Source organism: Equus caballus, chromosome 30, assembly GCF_041296265.1.
Source record: "Equus caballus isolate H_3958 breed thoroughbred chromosome 30, TB-T2T, whole genome shotgun sequence".
NCBI classification, from domain to species: domain Eukaryota; kingdom Metazoa; phylum Chordata; class Mammalia; order Perissodactyla; family Equidae; genus Equus; species Equus caballus.
In genome coordinates this window covers 7918400-7937901 of record NC_091713.1, presented here as the reverse complement: position 1 = coordinate 7937901, position 19502 = coordinate 7918400, and the positions used below count along the sequence as shown (strand labels likewise).

Genomic DNA, 19502 nt, shown 5'->3' with positions numbered 1-19502 from the left:
CTTATTTTGTCTTTACCTGAAGATGATATTTAAGGTGAAGGCTTTGGCTAGTTACTTGGTTTTATTGTGTTTCTCACATGTGTATATGTTATTAAACTTTTGTTTTTCTCCTGTTAATTTGCCTCGTGTCAATTTAATTTTTAGATCAGCCAGAAAAACCTAGAAGAGTAGAGGAAAATTTCTTCCTCTCTTACAGTACTTACACAAACCTCAATGGTATAGCCTGCTACACACCTAGACTATATGTTACTTTTCTTAAAGGATCACTGTTGTATACACAGTCTGTTGTTGAGTGAAACGTTTTTATGTGGTGCATGACTATATAATGACCTTCTTTGTCTCTTATTACTCTCTTTGTCTCTAAGTCTCTTTGTATTAAAGTCTATTTTGTGTGATATATGTATAGCTATGCCAGGTTTTTTTTGGTTTTCATTTGCATGGAATATCTTTTTCTGTCCCTTTACTTTCAGACTGTGTGTGTCCTTACCTCTGAAGTGAGTTTCTTATAGGCAGCATATAGATGGATCTTGTTTTTTCAGTCTATTTAGCCACTCCATATATTTTGAGTGGAGAATTTAGTCCATTTACATTTAAAGTAATTATTAATAGGTGTGGACTTGCCATTTTGTTCATTTTTTTCTGACTGTTTTGTAATTCCTTTGTTTTTTCTTTTTTTCTTTCTTTGTGATTTTCTGTAATGGTGTGCTTAGGATTCCTTTTTCTTTATCTTTTGTGTATCTACTGTAGGTTTTTTCTTTGTGTTACCATGAGGCTTATGTAAAACAACTTATAACATTCTAAGTTCTTAAAAACTTAAGTTTGAATGCATTCTAAAGATCTAAATTTTTACTGCCCTCTCAAGTTTTATGTTTTTGATGTCACAACTTATATCTTTTTATCTTGTGTATTTATTAACAAATCATTGTAGTTGTTATTTTTAGTACTTTTGTCTTTTAACCTTCATACTAGCTTTATAAGTGATTAACCCATCACCTACAACATTAGATTATTCTGAATTTTACTATATAGTTACCTTTGCCAGTAAGATTTATAATTTTATATGTTTTCCTGTTACTGATTTAGGGCCCTCTCGGTTTAGCTGAAAGTCCCTTTAGCATTTCTTGTAAGGCCAGTCTAGTGATGATAAACTCTTTTAGCTTTTGGTTGTCTGGAAAAGTTTTTATCTATCCTTCTATTCTGAAGGACAGCTTTGCTGGGTAGGGTATTCTTGACTAGCAGTTTTTTTCTTCCAGCACTTTGAATATGTTGTGCCACTCCCTTCTGGCCTGCAAAGTTTCTGCTTAAGATCTGCTAATAGTCTTATGAGGGTTTCCTTGGATGTAACAAGTTGTTTTTATCTTGCTGTTTTTAAGATTCTTTCCTCGTCTTTAACTTTTGATAACTTAATTATAATGTGTCTTGGTGAGGTCTCTTTGAGTTCATCTCATTTGGAACTCTCTGGGCTTCCTGGATCCGGATGTCTGTTTCTTTCCCCACGTTAGGGAAGTTTCAGTCATAATTTCTCTAGATAAATTTTCTGCCCCTTTCTTCTTTTGGGACCCCTATAATACAAATATTGGTCCACTTGATGTTGTCAATAAGTTCCTTGTGCTATCTTCATTCTTTTTCATTCCTTTTTCTTTTTGCTCCTCTGATTGGGTAAATTCCACTACCCTGTCTTTTTGTTCACTGATCCTTTCTTTGGCTTCATCTAGTCTTCTTTTGTACCTTTCTATTGTATTTTTCAGCTCTGTGATTTATTTTTGGTGTTTTTCTTATACGTTCTACGCTATGTTCTCTTTGTTGAAATTCTCCCTTTGTTCGTGTATTTTTCTCCTGACCTTGGTGAGCATCTTTATGATGGCTAATTTGAACTCTTTATCAGGTAAATCACTTATTTCATGAAGGTCTTTTTCTGAGGCTTTATCTTGTTCTTTCATATGGAATGTCATCTTCTGTTTCTTTATTTTCCTTGATTCTCTGTGTTGGTTTCCATGCATTCTGTAAAACAGCCACCTCTCTAGTCTTGAAGAAGTGGCCTCGTGCAGGAGATGAACCTTATGTTTCAACCCTGCTGTAGCTCTTGGTTGTCTCTCAAACCTTTGTGGTTGTTCAAGCAGTCTACTTTATTTTTAGTGGCTCCCAGTATTTGAGGGTGTGCAAAAACCTGCCGGTGTCCCAATAGGGAAGATCTCAGTCAACATCTAGATTCAGTCTAATTGGAAACTGGACCCTGATGCAGCAGCTTTTGAAGTATGTAAATATACCTCATTCATGGGAAGACTTTGACATGAGCATTTCTGTGTGCTCGTCTGCACTGAGCCCTGGTGTGATAGCCATATAAGAACTGTTTGTTTGCTGACATCCTGTTGAATCTATGAACACAAGCCCTGCTGGCCACCAGAGCCAGGCTATCAAGGGATGTGTCTTTTGGGCAGCTGACACAGAAACCCTGGTGCTAGATATGTGCACAATCTCCTTTCTTGGAGACATTAGCAACCTAGGGTGGGACAGATGGAGAGTGTGAAGATGGTAACCATTGGGCTTCCTGGTCTCTGGAGAGGATTGCAGTTAGCCCCTAGGTCTGTGCTTAGTTAGAAGCTTGTCCCTCAGGCCACAGGTATGAAGATAAGCTAATAGGCTTCTTTCACAGAAAGACGGGCATTTCAGTCTGCTGCCTCACTGCTGTGCCCTGGACCGGTAGCTGGTTAGGAACTCTTTCTTTGTTCATTATAGTCCTGTGGGACCTGTGAACGTAAACTGTAGGGGAGGAAAACAATTCCTCTACCCTCTGGGTCCTTCTGGCTGGTCTAAGAATTAAATTGACATGAGACAGAATAAGAGGAGAAAATCAAAGTTTGATAACATATGTACATGGGAGAAACCCAGGAAAATCTTGCTGGAGTGGCTGAAATTGCCACCTGAATACCATCTTCAGCTAAAGATAAAGGAGGATATTGGGGGTAGTGGTTTGGGACTTCAAAGGAGAGGAAGGCAATTTACATGACGATGGAAATGCAAATGTTTGATAAACAAGTGTTTGCTGGGCCATCTGTAGACAATGGAAACTGAAAGAGATCTTTTGATAAAACGGCCCTTGCTAGATGTCTTTCTGTCTACCACACCTAGAATTATCTATGGTGATATCTCCTTCCTGGGACAGGCCCTTTTATCTTAAATTCTTTTAGGCAGTTAGGGGGAAGGTCAGAATTTCTTTCAAAGAGTCAAAGACTCTTTTGTCCTTAAAATAATCAAGGCAAAGAGACACATTTTGGGGTGGCAAATTCTTTTTTTTTTTTTTTATTTGCCCTGAGCTAACATCTATTGCCAATCTTCCTCTCTCTTTCATTTTTTTTCCCCTCCCCAAAGCCTCAGTGCATGGTTGTATATTCTAGTTGTAAGTCTTAGTTCTTCTATGTGGTCTGCCGCCACAGCATGGCTGCTGACAGACGAGCCATGTGGTTCCATGCCCGGGAACCAAACCCAGACCACCAAAGTGGAACACACGAACTTCAACCACTAGGCCATCAGGGCTGGCTCAGATGGCCAATTCTGATCCCCTTCAAAGCCTTGTTGGCTACCAGAGCCAGCTGATCAAGGGGCATCCCATGGGTGGCAGCTGCGAAAACTGGGCCTCCAGACAATGTGCACAAGGTCTTTACTGGGAGATACTGGTGACTTGGAGCAAGGCAGAGTTGGACTGTGAAGATGGTGCCCGCTGGGCTCTATGGTCTTAGGAGAATATTTCAGTAGGCCTGTAGATGTGTGTTAAATTAGAAGCCTGCTCCTTAGGCCAAAGATTTAGGATAAGCAAATAGGCTTCTCTCACAGAAGGATTGGGGTGCGATTCAATCTACAGTCTCTTTGCTTTGCCCTGGAGGGTAGCCAGTTAGGAACTCTTTCTCCATTTGTTACAGTCCTGTGGGACCCTCCAATGTAAGCTCCATTCTGCAAGGTACTGGTGACCATGAGCGAGGCAGCGGGAGAGTGGAAAGATGGTACCCAGCCTCCGAGTTCACTGGAGAGGATTACAGTCAGCCCTTAGATGTGAGTTTAATTAGAAGCCTGACTCTTAGTTTGCAGCTATGAGGATAAGCTAATAGGCTTGTTTCACAGAAAGACTGGATAGTCAGTGAGCTGCCTCTGCTCTAGGCCCTGGGGTGCAGCATGGTGAGCCTGTGCGAGCCCTTTAGGAACTGTTTTTCAGTTCCGTGTAGCCTTGTGGGTCTCATGGACACAAGCCCTGTTGGCTTTCACAACTTGACGTTTTGGGGGCTTATCTCTTTGGTGAAGGTCTTAAAAGTTCAAGTACCAGATATGAGGGTCAAGCCATTCACTCCTTGGGGAGAAGCTCAGAGTTGTGGGTTCCCTCCTGGTTGTGGATCACCATGCCCAGGGTGGGGTTTATGTAAGATTGTGTCTCGGCCTCTCCTACCCATTTGACTGTGGGTTTTTTCTCATTCCCCTGATGTATAGGAGTCTCTGAGCTTGTTTTGGGGTTTCTTTCAGAGGAAGTTGTTCTGTATGTAGCTGTAGATTTGGTGTGTCTGTGGGAGGAGGTGAGTTCAGGATCCTCCTACATTGCCATCTTGAACTGGAACTTATTTAATTTTAAAGTAGTAGAGGAATAAGATTTAAATTATGGTTGTTACCAATGGGAAGGTAATCACTAGAGAAATAAAGACACGTAGAAGATATTCAGAATTCAAGGGAGTGGGGATGCCACACTAGGAAACCTGATCAAGATGGGAAAGAATGAAATAACGTTTAGATAAATGGGAAAGGTAAAATGTAAGGAATGAAACCTGCTTAGCAATTAATATATGAAATATAAAGAGGTTGATTTTTCTTAACAAGATTCCAAGAATATCAAATGGAGAAGAAAAAAATAATCTTTATAGTTTTCCAAGAAACATGTAGAACATAATAATAGAGGTTAAAAATAAAAAGATGGCAAGATATATATAAATAAAATATATATTATTGGAACAAGGAGAGTAAAAATTCAATGAAAAGCCCATTCAGAAAGGAGAAGAAGAGGTGATACAGAGTTACTGATCCATACCGATCATGAAATCCTGCTGGGCAGACATTGTGTGAAAATCTTGCTATCCTAGAGGATGGGGAAATTCCTTAAATAATTTAGTTTCTTCTCTTTGGGACCATTTTATTTGTCTGTTATCCTCTATCAACAGATCTGAAGTGGATATTGGAGTGTTTGCCTGTCTTGGGGGTCTATATAGCTTTCTCAGCTTGTGTCTTACTGGTGCAGGTTTGGGGCTTGAATATTCTAAGAGTTGAATGTACAAGGCTTTTTAAATGATTAAATAGTGAGGTTAGAAAAGAGGCTTTGCTCGACAAAGTTATTCAGGGCTCCAAGCTGGTAGGGACTCTGGTATCTTCAACTGGTAGGTTTCCAACTTGTTGATACTGGGTATAGCGGAAGGGAAAAGGAAGTGGAGGATTGTGGAGAAAATTTTTATGGGCCAGCACTGGCAGTGGTGTACACCACTTTGCCCATGACCAGAACTTAAATCACGTGTCCAAACCAACTCCAGGGGAGGGTAGGAAATGTGTTTTAGCTGTATGCTTACAAGGAAAGGGAAACATATTTGGTGAACAACTAGATGGTTTCTCCTTTATGCTACCTATCTGTCTATTAAAAACTGTATATCCCACCAACAGAGAATATATGTTTTCTATAAGTCCCTACTATATTTGCAAACCTAATTCATGTAGTAAGCCACAAAGAAAGTCTAAGAGATTTATCTAAGGAGAGATTCATAGCCATATTCTCTAATAAAAAATTCATTAAATTAGAACTAAAGAAGAGGAAAAGAAGTTGCTTAACCTCCCTTATCTTCTTGAAAATTAAGAAACACTCTGGTTTTGAAAAAGAAAAAAAGAAAAGGAAATGAAAATAAATTACAAATTACATAGAAATTGATGAAAACCAAAACCAATGGTGTGTTCTGTAGAAAATTGACACCTCTAAGAGCTTTTACTATTTAAAAAACCTGAAAATAAATGAACTGATATCCAACTTAACAAATTAGAAAAAGAAAAACAGAATAAATCTCCAAATTGCTTTAGTATCTTTTCCTTTTTTCAGCTGCATTTGTTATGATTACCTGAATCCTTTCTTTTTTGTCAATTCATTTCTTATCAAGTGTCTCTTCTGTTGCTTGCTGTTTCTAAATGAATTTCAATTTTGTTTTGTTTTATTGTTTGTCATAGGCAAATTTTTCTTTGGGAGTTTAAAATTATCTTTGTGGAATTAAAGTAATATGAAGGAAGAGTACTGTAAAATGATTTGGTGGGGTGAAAAGGGAGCTATAAGTGGATATTATTGTGTATACTTAGGAGTTCTTAAATTTTATTTTTCTTTTAGATTCTGATGGAAAAAGGAGGAACGTGTTCTTTAAAAGGCAGGCCAACCTCTACTAAGAAAGTCTGTCAGTATAAGTGAATTTTTTTCTTTTAAAAAAACTAACATTTAAGTGGAAATTGTTTTGAGTGCTTTTTTTTTAGTTTTTTTCCAGCAAATATGTTTCCTAGATATCTTAGAATATACTAGTAATGCAATTGTCTTCAAAACTACTTTTATCTTTTATAAAATGTGTTATACATGATGAATATATGTAACATATATGTACATTTTAGCGAATAATAGTAAAATAGATACCCTTGTACTCACTTTGTAGCTTAAGAAATAATACGTAATCAGTACATTTGAAGATCTTCTCAATTGCATTTCCTATCCTGCCCCCTAGAGGTAACTATTATCCTGAATTTGTTTTTATGGTATCACACATAGACTTTTACATTGCTTGGTTTTGAACTGTTCACAGATTGAGGCAAATGCTATATATTTTGCTGCAACTTGCTTTTCTTTGTTCACCCACTCTGATATTTGTGACTCTAATATACTTCATTATTTATTTACTGCTATGCAACCTTCTGTTGTGTGAATGTACCTCAATTTATACATTTTCTGGCATTGGTTATTTAGATTGTTTTGAATATTTTGCTATAATAAACAATGCTACTTGGACAATTCTTGACATTTCTCCTGGGACACATGTATAAAAAATTTCTCTTGAATATGAGTCAAGGAGTAGAATTGGCTAGTTCAAATGTTATGCGCATCTTCATCTATTCTAGGTAATACAAAATTGTTTTATAAAGTAGTTGTGCCAGTTTAAACTCCCACTTGCAGGAGCTAAGACTCTTAGTTGTTCCATATTCTCACTAACACTGGATCAGCTTTTTATCATTGTTGGAATCTGGTATTTCATTGTAATTTTAATTTATATTTCCCATTATTAATTAGGTTGATTTGCCACCCCTGTTTATCTGTGAAATATCTTTCATGTCTATTGGTCATATTTCTTTTAGAAAGTTTGGCTTTCCTTATAGGATATATCTTTTCCATGTGTAGATATATATGTATATATCCTATATATCTTTCATATATATATACTAGATTCTAATTGCTTGTAGGCTGTGTGTAGCAAATACTTCATATTTGAGTGGTCATTTTAGTCTATACTGTCTTTTTATGAAAAATAGTTTGTGGTACTTTTTAGATATTCTGTGATAGAATGATTCTTTCGGATATCTACTTTGCTAGGATACCTAGAAATCTTTATCAACTTTTTTCTTTTGGATTTAATTTAAATTTTTGAAGTGTAAACCAGTAGTCTGGTTTCTATCCTATCTTGTCTGCCCTATTTCCTTTTGCCTCATATGAGTAACTTTTTTATTGGTTTATGGTTTATCATTTTACTATGTTTTGTTGTGTTCTGTTCTTCTTCAAAATAAAGCCTAAGAATATATAAACACACATATTCACATGAGTCTTAGTTCTCCACTTTTCTCACTTAAATGTAGTATAGGATATTTTGTGTAATATAGGATATTTTATAGATGAATTAAATGGATTCATTTATTTAGTAAGTTTCTTATAGATTTCTCCATCTTAGTACTAGACATTTCTTCATCCCTTATTTATGACAATTTGGTAATCTATTATGTGGATGGGCTATAGTTTATTCAGTCATGCCCTGTTGGTGGACATTTGGCTTGTTTCCAGTATTGTGTTCTTATAAACAATGCTTGGTGAACAACTTTGTGTATATGTTTCTTAATTATGGAGGTACATTTTCAGGGTAATTTCTAGGAGTAGCATTGCTGTGTCAAAGGGGAGATACATTGTTTTTTTGTGTAGTTATTATTGCCAAAATTCAATTTTGATAGATATTACCAAATTCCCTGTTGCATCATTTGGCAATCTCACCAGAAATGTGCCTTTTTATTCCACAGCCTCACCAATAGGGATTGTGTTCAAACTTGGGAATTTTTGTGAGTTTTATAAAAATAGATAGGTAGACAGACGGATAGATGGCAGTTTAAGTTTGCTTTTCTTTTTCTGTAAGTGAAGTTGAGCGTCTTTTAAAAATATTTAATGTCTGTTTTCATTTCTTTTTCTTTAAAGTCTCCATTCATGTCTTTTGACCAATTGAATTTTTGGTATTTTTTTCTTGATATTTAAGAACTCTTTATATATTAAAGAGATTTAGGTCTTTGTGATATGTCACAAATATTTCCTCCTAGTTTATTATTGGTTTTAGATTTGTTTTGACTTTGCTTATGATATCTCCTGCTTTGCCAAAGGATTAATGTATTTTTTTATGTGGTTGATTTTATTCATCTTTTCTTTTATACTTCTGGATTTAATTAGAAAGACTCTACACTCCCAGGTTAAATGAATTCACTTAATGTTTTCTTCTAGCGTTAGTATGATTTTATATTTTTACACTTAAATCTTTAATCCATTTAGAGTTTATTGTGATTTAAGGTGTGAGATGTGTATTGATTCAGGTTTTTAAAATGCATCTTTTCCCTAGGCATTTGTGATACCACCTTTTTTATGTACTAACTTTTCATATGTGCTGGGCTTTCTTTACTGTTCTACTGGTCTTTCCTAATCTTTGTGTGCTAATACTGTACTATTTTTATGGTAAGTGCTTTATAGTATGCTTAATTTCTAAAACAGTTACACCTCCCTTTGTACTTTTTAAAGAATTTTTCTGGCTAATTTTGATTATTTTTTATATAAACTTTAAAATCAACTTGTGTAGCTCCAAAGAAATATTTTAGTTTTATAAGGAAAATGCTAAGTGTATATATTGATTTAGTGTGGATTATCATACTAATGATGTTGAGTAGACCTATCTAAGAACAAGGGATGTCTTTTTGTTAATTCAGCCTAATTTTGTATCTTTAATAGTTGTTTAGAACACCTTTAAGCACTTTAAAGTTTTCCTCAAGTAGATTCTGCATGTCTCTTGTTAGATTTGGTGGCAGGTACTTTTTGTTGTTTTTGTTGCTACTTTAGTGTGAATGCACGTCCCTCTTGGTCTACAGTATTTATGCATTGTGAGGAGTCATGACCTACTTCTCAGGCCTATTTTTAAACTTTACTTGCTATCATAAGAGAACACATTAAGCACATAATGAAAGAATATCGGACTGGATGCTTTGAGTTGATTTTTTAAATACAGCTTTTATTGTACAAGGAAGCTTCGTTTATTAGATTAGCAAATATCTGGTGCTTTTGGACTTAATAAATTGCCTTATTCCTCCTTCCTGTAGGTTGACACTTTAAATTATTATTTAAATTATTTGTTCATAAAACATTGTTCGTATATTAGAAAAAATCAATTGAATTTTCTCTGTTCTCCTTTCTTGCCTTATGTACCCTTATTTTACTTGTAGATGAAAAACTTTTAAGTGTAGAATAAACCCGTAATACTCTGTCAGAAATTCAAGATGCGGAGTTTCTCAAGTTTTAACTAGTTTTGGCACACTTTTAAAATGCTCTGCAGTATGTTAGCTAAACTTATGTTACCAGCTGATATCTGCTGCCTGTGTATATATTTAGTAGAGTATTAATAAATACCATTCTTCATGAGTTAAATGTTCGTTTTCAGATCTTGAGACTTCACAGAGTAGTTGGTCTACCAGTTACTCTCCAAGGCCCACAGATAGTTGTTTCAGTTCTAGTTCAGAGATGGTAAGTTATGCTTTTCGTTTTTTTTGCTTATTAATATATGCTATACTAGTTTAGAATTCTTTGTATATCTCATAGTGTACCTTTACATTCTGAAACAAATAGTTGAGACAATAACTAGTGGAAATATAAATGTAAACAAAAAATGAAAAATATTAAAAATGTAAGAACGTAAACAGAAATATAAAATTAAAGTATAAATGAATGTGTTCATTATTATTGACAAAAGCCAATCTTATCAGGATATGTGTGTGTGTATATGATAAAGTTGTGTTTCTTTTAAAAGAGTTTTTAAAAGAACCCACTCATAAGAATTGAAAACCTAAAACAACCAAAAATACATACAAAAAGAAAACCTTAAGGCTTATATGAAGAAAACACTAAAGTGTTACTGAAGACTGTCGTCTGAATAATTGGAATGACATGCTATGTTCTGAGTGGGAATGCTGCATTTCTCATAAATCACATTTAATGGAATTCTCCTCCATCAATTCTTCCGTATTCATTTCGTCCACCTTTTGTCTCTCACTTTCCATCTGAACTGCTCTTGCTAAGGAAGGACCCCAGTGATTTCTATTTTGTCAAATTCGTTGGACACTAAAGTTTTTATTTTACAAGAACTTTTAGTAATATTAATAGAAATTATGTTCTTTTTTTTTTTGAAACATTTTCTTCTCTTTGCTTTTATGATAACACACTCTTTTGGTTTTTTCATACCTCTTTGAGTGCTACTTTATGCCTTTGTCTACTTCTCTTCCACCCTTCCTCCTATGTAAATGACATAGTGTTTACGGTTTGCTGCAGGATCCTTTTCTTCTCTTAACCTACATTCCAAACTCTAGATGATGTTATGTGCTCCAATGACTTATATACTGTCTAGTTGATGACAGTTCTCAACTTTATGACTTTAGCCCAGATCCTTATTTAGATGTCCAGTTTCCTAGCGGATACCTCTTCTTGGATGTTTCACAAAAATCTCCTTATTTTTATTCCTCAAACTGAATTCCCCTGATTTTCTCCCCAAGTCAGTTTTATTGATATTTCCTATATTAGTGATACCTTTTTGTCCACTCAATTGCTCACTCTAGAAACTTAGTAATTAACTGTCATTTCTTTCTGCCTCATCTGCCTTCCTTAACCCCATTCATTCCATCACTTCATTCAGTCAATTGTACTTCCGAAATACTTGGCATATTTATCTACTTCCTCAACTTCTGGTGTCAATACCCTAGTTAAGGTACCATCATCTTGTTCTTGAACTATTGTGGTTGTTTCCTAAGAGATCTATTTTCCACTCTTGTTCCACTTTTTCTCCAGTTAGCAGTCATCGTGATCTTTTGAAAACTTAAATTGAATCATGTTATTCCTCTGAGTGGATTTCTATTTTACTTTAGAGTCTGGCTACATCTTCAACTTCTGGTGTTCTCCCTCTCTCACCACACTCCACACGTACGACATTTCACTTTCCTTAGTTTATCAGTCTCTCTTCTGCTTCAGGGCATTTATTTATATATCCTGTTTCCTCTGCCTTACTGTTGCTCATCCTTTAGGTCTTAGCGTAAATATGTCGCTACTTCTGAAAGCCCCTCTTTGGTTCCTCAATCTAAATTAGGCCCCTCAATTATCCTCTCAAGGTCCTTCATGCTTGTTTTTCATAGTGCTTTTCTCATTCTGTCATTACATATGCACGCGTGTGATTATTTGGTTAATGCCATTTCCACCAATGAGAACGTGTGCTTTAAGAGGGCAGCAACTGTGTCTGCTTCACTTGCATTGCAGATGCTAAAAAATACTTGTTTCTTGAATAAACAAATGTATTGAGCTTGTTTTCTCTAATTTGTGTGCAGCCAGTCTTAATGCTGTTTCTTGGGCTTACTTTTCCTATTTCAGTGCCAAACAACTGAGACGTATACCTCATTTTGGTTTTTAATGTTAACTCTGCCTTTTTTTTTTTTTTTTAGCTTGACTAATCAGTACTTTTATATAAGATTTTCACTAAAAGAATATTTTGGTTAGTGCAGTAATTAAGAGATAAATTTTTTTGTGAAGTTGAAAAATTCAAGCTAGTAAATTGAAATATAAACCTATTAAAAGTACTTAAAATTTGACTTTTTGTGTAACAGTTGTGATATTTATTGCTGTTTAATTTTCCTTTTGTCTATTTGATTTTCTGTTAGCCAATACTCTCCTTAAGTTGTTTCTTTTATGAGACTGGACCCATAAAAGATACAATATAGATATTTTTTGACTAAAGTCAATGAGTGAATAGTTGAACAAGTTATATGTGTCAACTGTTTCTTTCGAAGTTATTACCTCTACTCCATTCTTTTTAAGTGGTTGAAGAGTGTGGTGTATATCGTTTCCTCTGTGTGAAAGGGTAGGGGGATTATGTAGCATGTGATTATAGAGACTGATAAGAGACAAAATTCCCCTTCTCTTTTTTAGCTCTTTTGCTTTCTTTCTTTTTTTTTTGGTGAGGAAGATTCTCTCTGAGCTAACATCGGTTGTTAATCTTCCTCTTTTTTTTTTTTGCTGAGGAAGATTAGCCCTGAGCTAACATCTGTGCCAGTCTTCCTCTATTTTGTATATGGGTTGCCAAGACATTATGGCTTGGCAGTAGTGTAGGTCCGTGGGATCTGAACCCATGAACCTGGGCTGCTGAAGTGGAGCCCGCCTGACTTAACCACTACACTACAGGGCCGACCCTTTCTTTTGAATTTTTAATACAAGGATTGTCATTATCATTATTGTTCTTGTTATTTAAAAAATCCATAACCTCCATGATTTTTAAAAATCAAAAGTCCAGGTTGACTTGCCACCTGCCAAAGTCTCTTCTGTATTTTGAAATTTTCCATGATGTGAATTTAAGAATGTCTGCTTTGAAGTCATTGAATGATTTTTTAAAATTAAAGCATCATTTACAGCAAAATTACTAAATTTCTTTTAGCTGTCTGAAGATGAAGATCAAATATTGCAGCAAATTGAAGATTCAAATAGGAGATCCATCAAAACCAAAGAAACAACTATCAGTTTTTATTTAGAAAGGATGGCAAAACTTCCACATGATAGGATTGCTAAAAACAATGCCAAAATTCATAAACAAAATAGAATTTTCACCAGTTCTCACTTAAAGATAAGACAGATCAGTTTCCACAGTCTCAGTGTGATTCAGCACACATTGTGCAAAACAAAAGCAGCAATTGCACTGTACAAGTTGCAAGATGTGATGCATGGGTACAAACTGAGAGTGAACCTGTAATGAAAGAAAAGTTAGATGCTGCCATAGAGCGTGATATAATTTCAAAATGTAAATGTATAAGTGATGTGTCTTCTCTTTGTAATGTTGAAAGGTGCAGTGAAAATATTAAGGCAGATACCACTGGAGGGCAGGAAATCCTTAAGAACAGCTAATATGTTAAGATCTCAGCCTGAGATTTAGCATTTCACTTAATGTTCAGAATTTCATTAACATAATAAGCAATGAGAAAATGCAGCTAAGCACAAGGTGGAAGTAGTCACAAGATATATTTATGGTTTATTTTTAAACATTTTAATATTATTAATTTATGCATTTTCTTTGCATAGATATTTCTTTAGTATCTTCAAGTTTTTAGAAAATAATATATATGTAAATTTACTATCATTCTTATGGTGATTATTCATTATATTATGATATGCTGCTGTTTGTGGATTAAAAATATGTTTACTTGCTTTCTTGTCACATTTATTGTTAGATTTGGTGCATTTGCATGTTTTAGTCAAAATGTTCTCTTCCAAGATTTTAAGACACAAAATAATACTAAATATCAAATATGTTTTCTAACCTCATTATAAGATTTTCTTAGCTACTTACATTAAATATTATACCCTCAGTAAAAATTTCTGGCATTAAGTTTTAGATACAATATATTTTCTATTTTGTTTGGATAGCATTTTTTTTTTTTTGATGAGGAAGATTGGCCCTGAGCTAACATGTGTTGCCACTCTTCCTCTATTTTGTATGTGGGATGCTGCCATAGCATGGTGTGATGAGAGGTGTCTAGGTCCTTGCCCAGGATTTGAACTGGTGAACCCCGGGCTGCTGAAGCAGAGCTTGCAAACTTAACCACTATATCACTGGGTGGGCCCTGGATAATGTTTTTTGTAATACAAGTACCAACTTATATTAATTCAAAGGAAAGTGTTATTTTCTTCAAGATTAAAAAAATGTTTTCATACTTTTATAAAAGAATTGTTCAACATTGGAAAAAATGATTTATGTTCACTAATTTTAATATTGCTAAGATTTGTTTCATAAATATTACATCAAGATTTCTCATTTATAAAATACAAGTTTTGTTTCCAACATAACATTTTTTGCAGTAAGATTTTAAATGTTCATACTCAGACATTTGTATGACTGTATTACAAAGTGCGCAACAGGGGGCATTCTCCTATCTAACGGAACCAAAAATAAAATTGCTACGGAGTTTCTGTGCCTTTAAGGAAAAGAATGATTAGATACTGCATTTTTACATGCATGGATATCACTCAATAGTTTGTATTGCAGAGGGGATTTGAAGCGTAACAATTTATAAATACTAAAAGTTAGTGTTTAAACAGTAGCAATCTTCAGGTTTTTAGCTAGTTTTAGGAAGTTATCTTTGCTGCCTCAGAGAGAGAACAATGCGCTCCTAAGTAATTGTTTTCAAGTATAGTAATCATCTCATGAAAGGAAAATCTAACTATCTGATGTACAATTGATAGCTTTTCAAAAAGCCAGATTTTCATCCTGATATTAAAGAAAAGGTATTACATCATAGATTGATTATCCTCATTATTATTTTGCAAAATATGACATATATAGCAATGAAGACCAATACAGGCATACCTCAGAGAGATTGTGCGTTCAATTCCAGACCACTGCAGTAAAGCGAGTACTGCAGTAAAGTAAATACTGCAGTAAAGCGATTCAAAGGAATTTTTTGGTTTCCCAGTGCATATAAAAGTTATGTTTACACTGTATTGTAGCCTATTAAGTGTGTAATAGCATTATGTCTAAAAAGACAGAGGGCTGGCCCTGTGGCCGAGTGGTTAAGTTCACACGCTTCGCTGAGGCGGCCCAGTGTTTTGTTGTTTTGGATCCTGGGCGCGGAAATAGCACCACTCATCAGGCCATGCTGAGGCGGCATCCCACATCCCACAACTAGAAGGACCCACAACTAAAAAATATATATATACACAACTATGTACTGGGGGGCTTTGGGGAGGAAAGGGAAAAATAAAATCTTTTTTTTTTTTCTGAGGAAGATTAGCCCTGAGCTAACTACTGCCAATCCTCCTCTTTTTGCTGAGGAAGACTGGCCCTGAGATAACATCCATGTCCATCTTCCTCTCCTTTATATGTGGGACGCCTACCACAGCATGGGGTTTGCCAAGTGGTGCCATGTCCCCACCCGGGATACAAACCAGCGAACCCCGGGCCAGCGAGATGCAGAACGTGTGCACTATTTGCTGCGCCACCGGGCCTGCCCCAAATAAAATCTTTAAAAACAGCAACAAAAAATGTACGTGCCTTAATTAAAAAATACTTCATCGCTAAAAAATGCTAACCATCGTTTGAGCCTTTAGCAAGTCGTAATCTTTTTGCTGGTGGAGGGTCTCGCAAAAACGCGGTATCTACAAAGTACAAGAAAGTGAAGCACAATAAAACAAGGTATGCCTATATATGGAAAAAGAAAACTCTCACTGATGATACTAGAATAAGATTGAGCCGTGAGTCTTGGGTGGGTTTCAAATAGCAAATAAACTGACTTTTTCCCAAATACTAATGAGAGTCTAGCAGTGTTGAAGCATGTATATTACAAAAGTCCACAACTAGTTATATTTTTATCAGTATCATAATGTGGCAGTTAAGCTCAAAAAGGTGAAGAAGAATGTCAGGGCTTTTTAGTGCAGTGACCACACACAATGAGAACAGAGTAAGGCACAGTGTAGTAGAGAATTTAAACTTGCCCAAAAAGAAATCTGGCCTGAGCTCTTGGCTTTTGGGAGGTAATTGCTAAGCCCTGGGATATCATGCCTGACAGAAATGTTTTTGTTTGCGGGGGGACCTTGGGCCAAGCCAGATAGTAACAGTGTGATTTAGGATGGTACTTAGAGTCAAGCGGTATCAGCTTGACTTCTTAAGGAGCTAGAAAATGAGATCAGCCATGTGGGCAATCAGCCATGGGACTGTTACGGAGCCTCAATAAACGCTTTGGACACCAAGGCTCAGATGAGCTTCCTTGTTTGGCAGTACTCTGTGGGTGTTGTCACACATTGATACCATGAAAATAACACTGTCCATAGAAGAGGCCAACTGGAAGCTCCACACTTATTCCTTTCCTAGGCTCTGTCCTATGTGTTTCTAACCTAGGCTGATTTTAATCTATGTCCGTTCCCCGTCATAAACTGTAACTGTGAGTACAACAGCTTTCAGTGAGTGCTTCCAGCAAATTATCAAATCTGAGTGTGTGCTTGAAACCACTGAAGTAAGGATAGTTTTGTGGACTGTTCCCTAACTTTGCAGTTGCTAACTCTTTAGATGCTTTAAGGAGATAAATATATTTAGGAAGGAAAGTGAGTATAGATTTACAAAATAAAAAAGACATAGAATAAGTTATAACATACTTCTCAAAATACAATACTGGTTTAGGTTTTCTCTTGGTGAAACCATTTAATAAAAAAAAATAATTGAAGTAAACAAACAGCTTGCTTTTCATATTTGCAATTTAAGGTTTATAAAACAAAGTAAATCTTAGCTAAGGTTTATCCAAATGAAACAAATGGAAAACTTAATAATAATTACGCACACATTTGTAATGTAAACTGCCAATCACAGTGACTTCAAATAAGATACTGTGCATTCAGTAATGGCAGATGTGTATGATACCGATCTGGAGTTGGTGTTTAACAGAGTTGTAAAAGTGCATTGTTTTGGTCAGCATCAACTACTCTAGGAGGTTGCCATCTGAAATAATATGAGGCTATCTTTAGTGGGAGCCTCATGTAATTTACTTTTATACCACTTATCATTGTAATTTATTTGTGTAATTTCTTGCTTAATGTGTATTTTCCCCATGACACTATACATAGCAGTGTAGCAAATGGTGTCAATGATCTGCTCACATTTCCTTGGCATTTTCCATGTCAATACATGCCAAACTGATTTCAGCTGCCAGCACATGTGACTCATTTCCTGAGGGGTTTCTCTTGGCTGCAGACACCTGCTCTGCCAATGTGCAGTCAGGCAGGAAGTACCAGGGAATTAATGCTGTTTGAGAGCAGCCTTGTAAAACAATGACTGTTGGGAGTTGTTGGATAAATACCCCAGTTTCCTTGCCTCTTGGGCAAGATAACTCCCTCAGAAGTGTGTTCTATACTACTGCTTACTCAAAGTGTGATCCACTGACCTGTAGCATTAACATCACTACTGCCTGGGAGTTGGTTAGAAATACAAATTCTTAGAACTGTTGACCTTAAAAAACAAAAGAGCCTGTTATTTTACCAGCAAAATGAATGTATTTGGGAAGAGCGGAGGACTTGTAATTTGGGACATGCAAACTATAGCTAACCATAGGCAAGTCCAGAGAAGAGAGGAGAGGGGCTTGCTTTTACAGAGGAAAGATGAAAGCTGGGAGGGGCTGTTTTGAACAAAAGTCTTTTGGAGGAGACTGAGTTCATGGTGGTAATGACTTCTCATTGACTGAGTGTGATGGTTTCTCATTGGCCACGCTGTTGCTGGGCAAAGAGAAATTCTTCCTTCCTCCTGCTGGGGTGTGTCAAGTAAGCCTCTTCCTGTTGGGGATTGTGAGGTATGCTTTTTCCTGTTTGAGGTCTGTAAGGTATGGCAAGTGATAGTGCATGAAAGCTCCCCTTCAGGGCTCCCCAGCTCTATTTTAAATGAGGTTTCCTGTATTTATTTTCACAAAACCCACCCCAAAACTACTGAATCAGGATCCCTGGGAGTGAGGTCCAGGAATCTCTGCTTAAATAGGTGATGTTGTGCACTTTGAAGTTGGAGAAACACCATTCTTCCAGAGTTCTCCACAAGGATTAAGCTTCACTTGCTTACAGTGTTAACTTTCTTGATAATAAACCCTTTATTAACTTCCTTCCTTTCCTGTTTAACTTCTCTAATTCCAGGCCAGTGTTTCACCCCAAATAAACTACCTGCACTTGAATACTTGACTTAGGGTTTGCTCCTGGTGTAATCCATGTTGACAGGTTAGGAACCATGACAAATGGATGAATGAATTGTTTTTATAGGTATAACTTAGATGTTAACATTGCTAATTTTTTCAGTTTTACAAGTCTCTAGTCCCAGTTTTCCATTTCTGCCACCTGCTGAAGACTCAATAAGTGGGTCTAGCAGCATATTAGACATAAATGAAGAAAGAATTAGTGAAATGAAATATACATCAGAATAAATTATCCAGAACGCAGGAGAGAAAAAGTAGTAGAAAATATGAGAGAGAGTTAATAAGGAGAATAGAGTAAGGAGCTCCAACACATATTTAACTGAAATATCTGTGACCGTACAAAGTTATTACAATATAATTGACTATATTCCCTATACATTATATGCCCATGACTTTATTTCATAAGTGAAAGTTTACACCTCTTAATCTCATTCACTTATTTCACCTACCCCCAACCCTCCTCCGTTCTGGCAACCACCAGTTTGTTTATAAGTCTGTTCCTCTTTTGTTTTGCTGGTTTGTTTGTTTTGTTTTTTTAGATTCCGCTATAAGTGAAGTTGTAAAGGAATTAACTTTGTCTGACTTATTTCACTTAGCATAATACCTTCTGAGTCCATCCGTGGTGTCACAAATGGTAAGATTTCATTCATTTTTATGGCTGCATAATATTTCTTTGTATATATACCACATCATCTTTATCCATTCATCTATCAATGGACATTTAGGTTGCTTTCGTATCTTGGCTATTGTAAATAATGCTGCAGTGAACATAGGGGTGCATATATCTTATCAAATTAATGTTTTTGTTTTCTAATAGATACCCAGCAGTGGAACTGCTGAATCATATAGTAGTTCTATTTTTAATTTTTTGAGGAACCTCCATATTGTTTTCCACAGTGGCTGCACCAATTTACATTTCCATTAACAGTGCATGAGGGTTTTCTTTCTCCACATCCTTGCCAACACTTGTTATTTTTTGTCTTTTTGATGATAGCCATTGTAAAAGATGTGAGGTGATATCTCATTGTGGTTTTGATTTGCATTTCACTGAGGATTAGTGATGTTAAGCATCTTTTCATGTGCCTGTTAGCTGTCTGTGTGTCTTCTTCGGAAAAATGTTTTTTCAGGCCCGCTGCCCATTTTTTGTTAAGTTGTTTGTTTTTTTGATATTAAGTTGTATAACTTCTTTATGTATTTTGGATATT

General features: G+C 35.8%; 1 pseudogene; it reads left to right on the top strand.

Annotated features, from left to right (window-relative positions):
• The window catches only part of LOC138921501 (regulator of DNA class I crossover intermediates 1-like), a 72376-nt pseudogene extending 58785 nt beyond the window's left edge, over positions 1-13591 (top strand).
• Positions 13592-19502: the final 5911 nt, after the last annotated feature.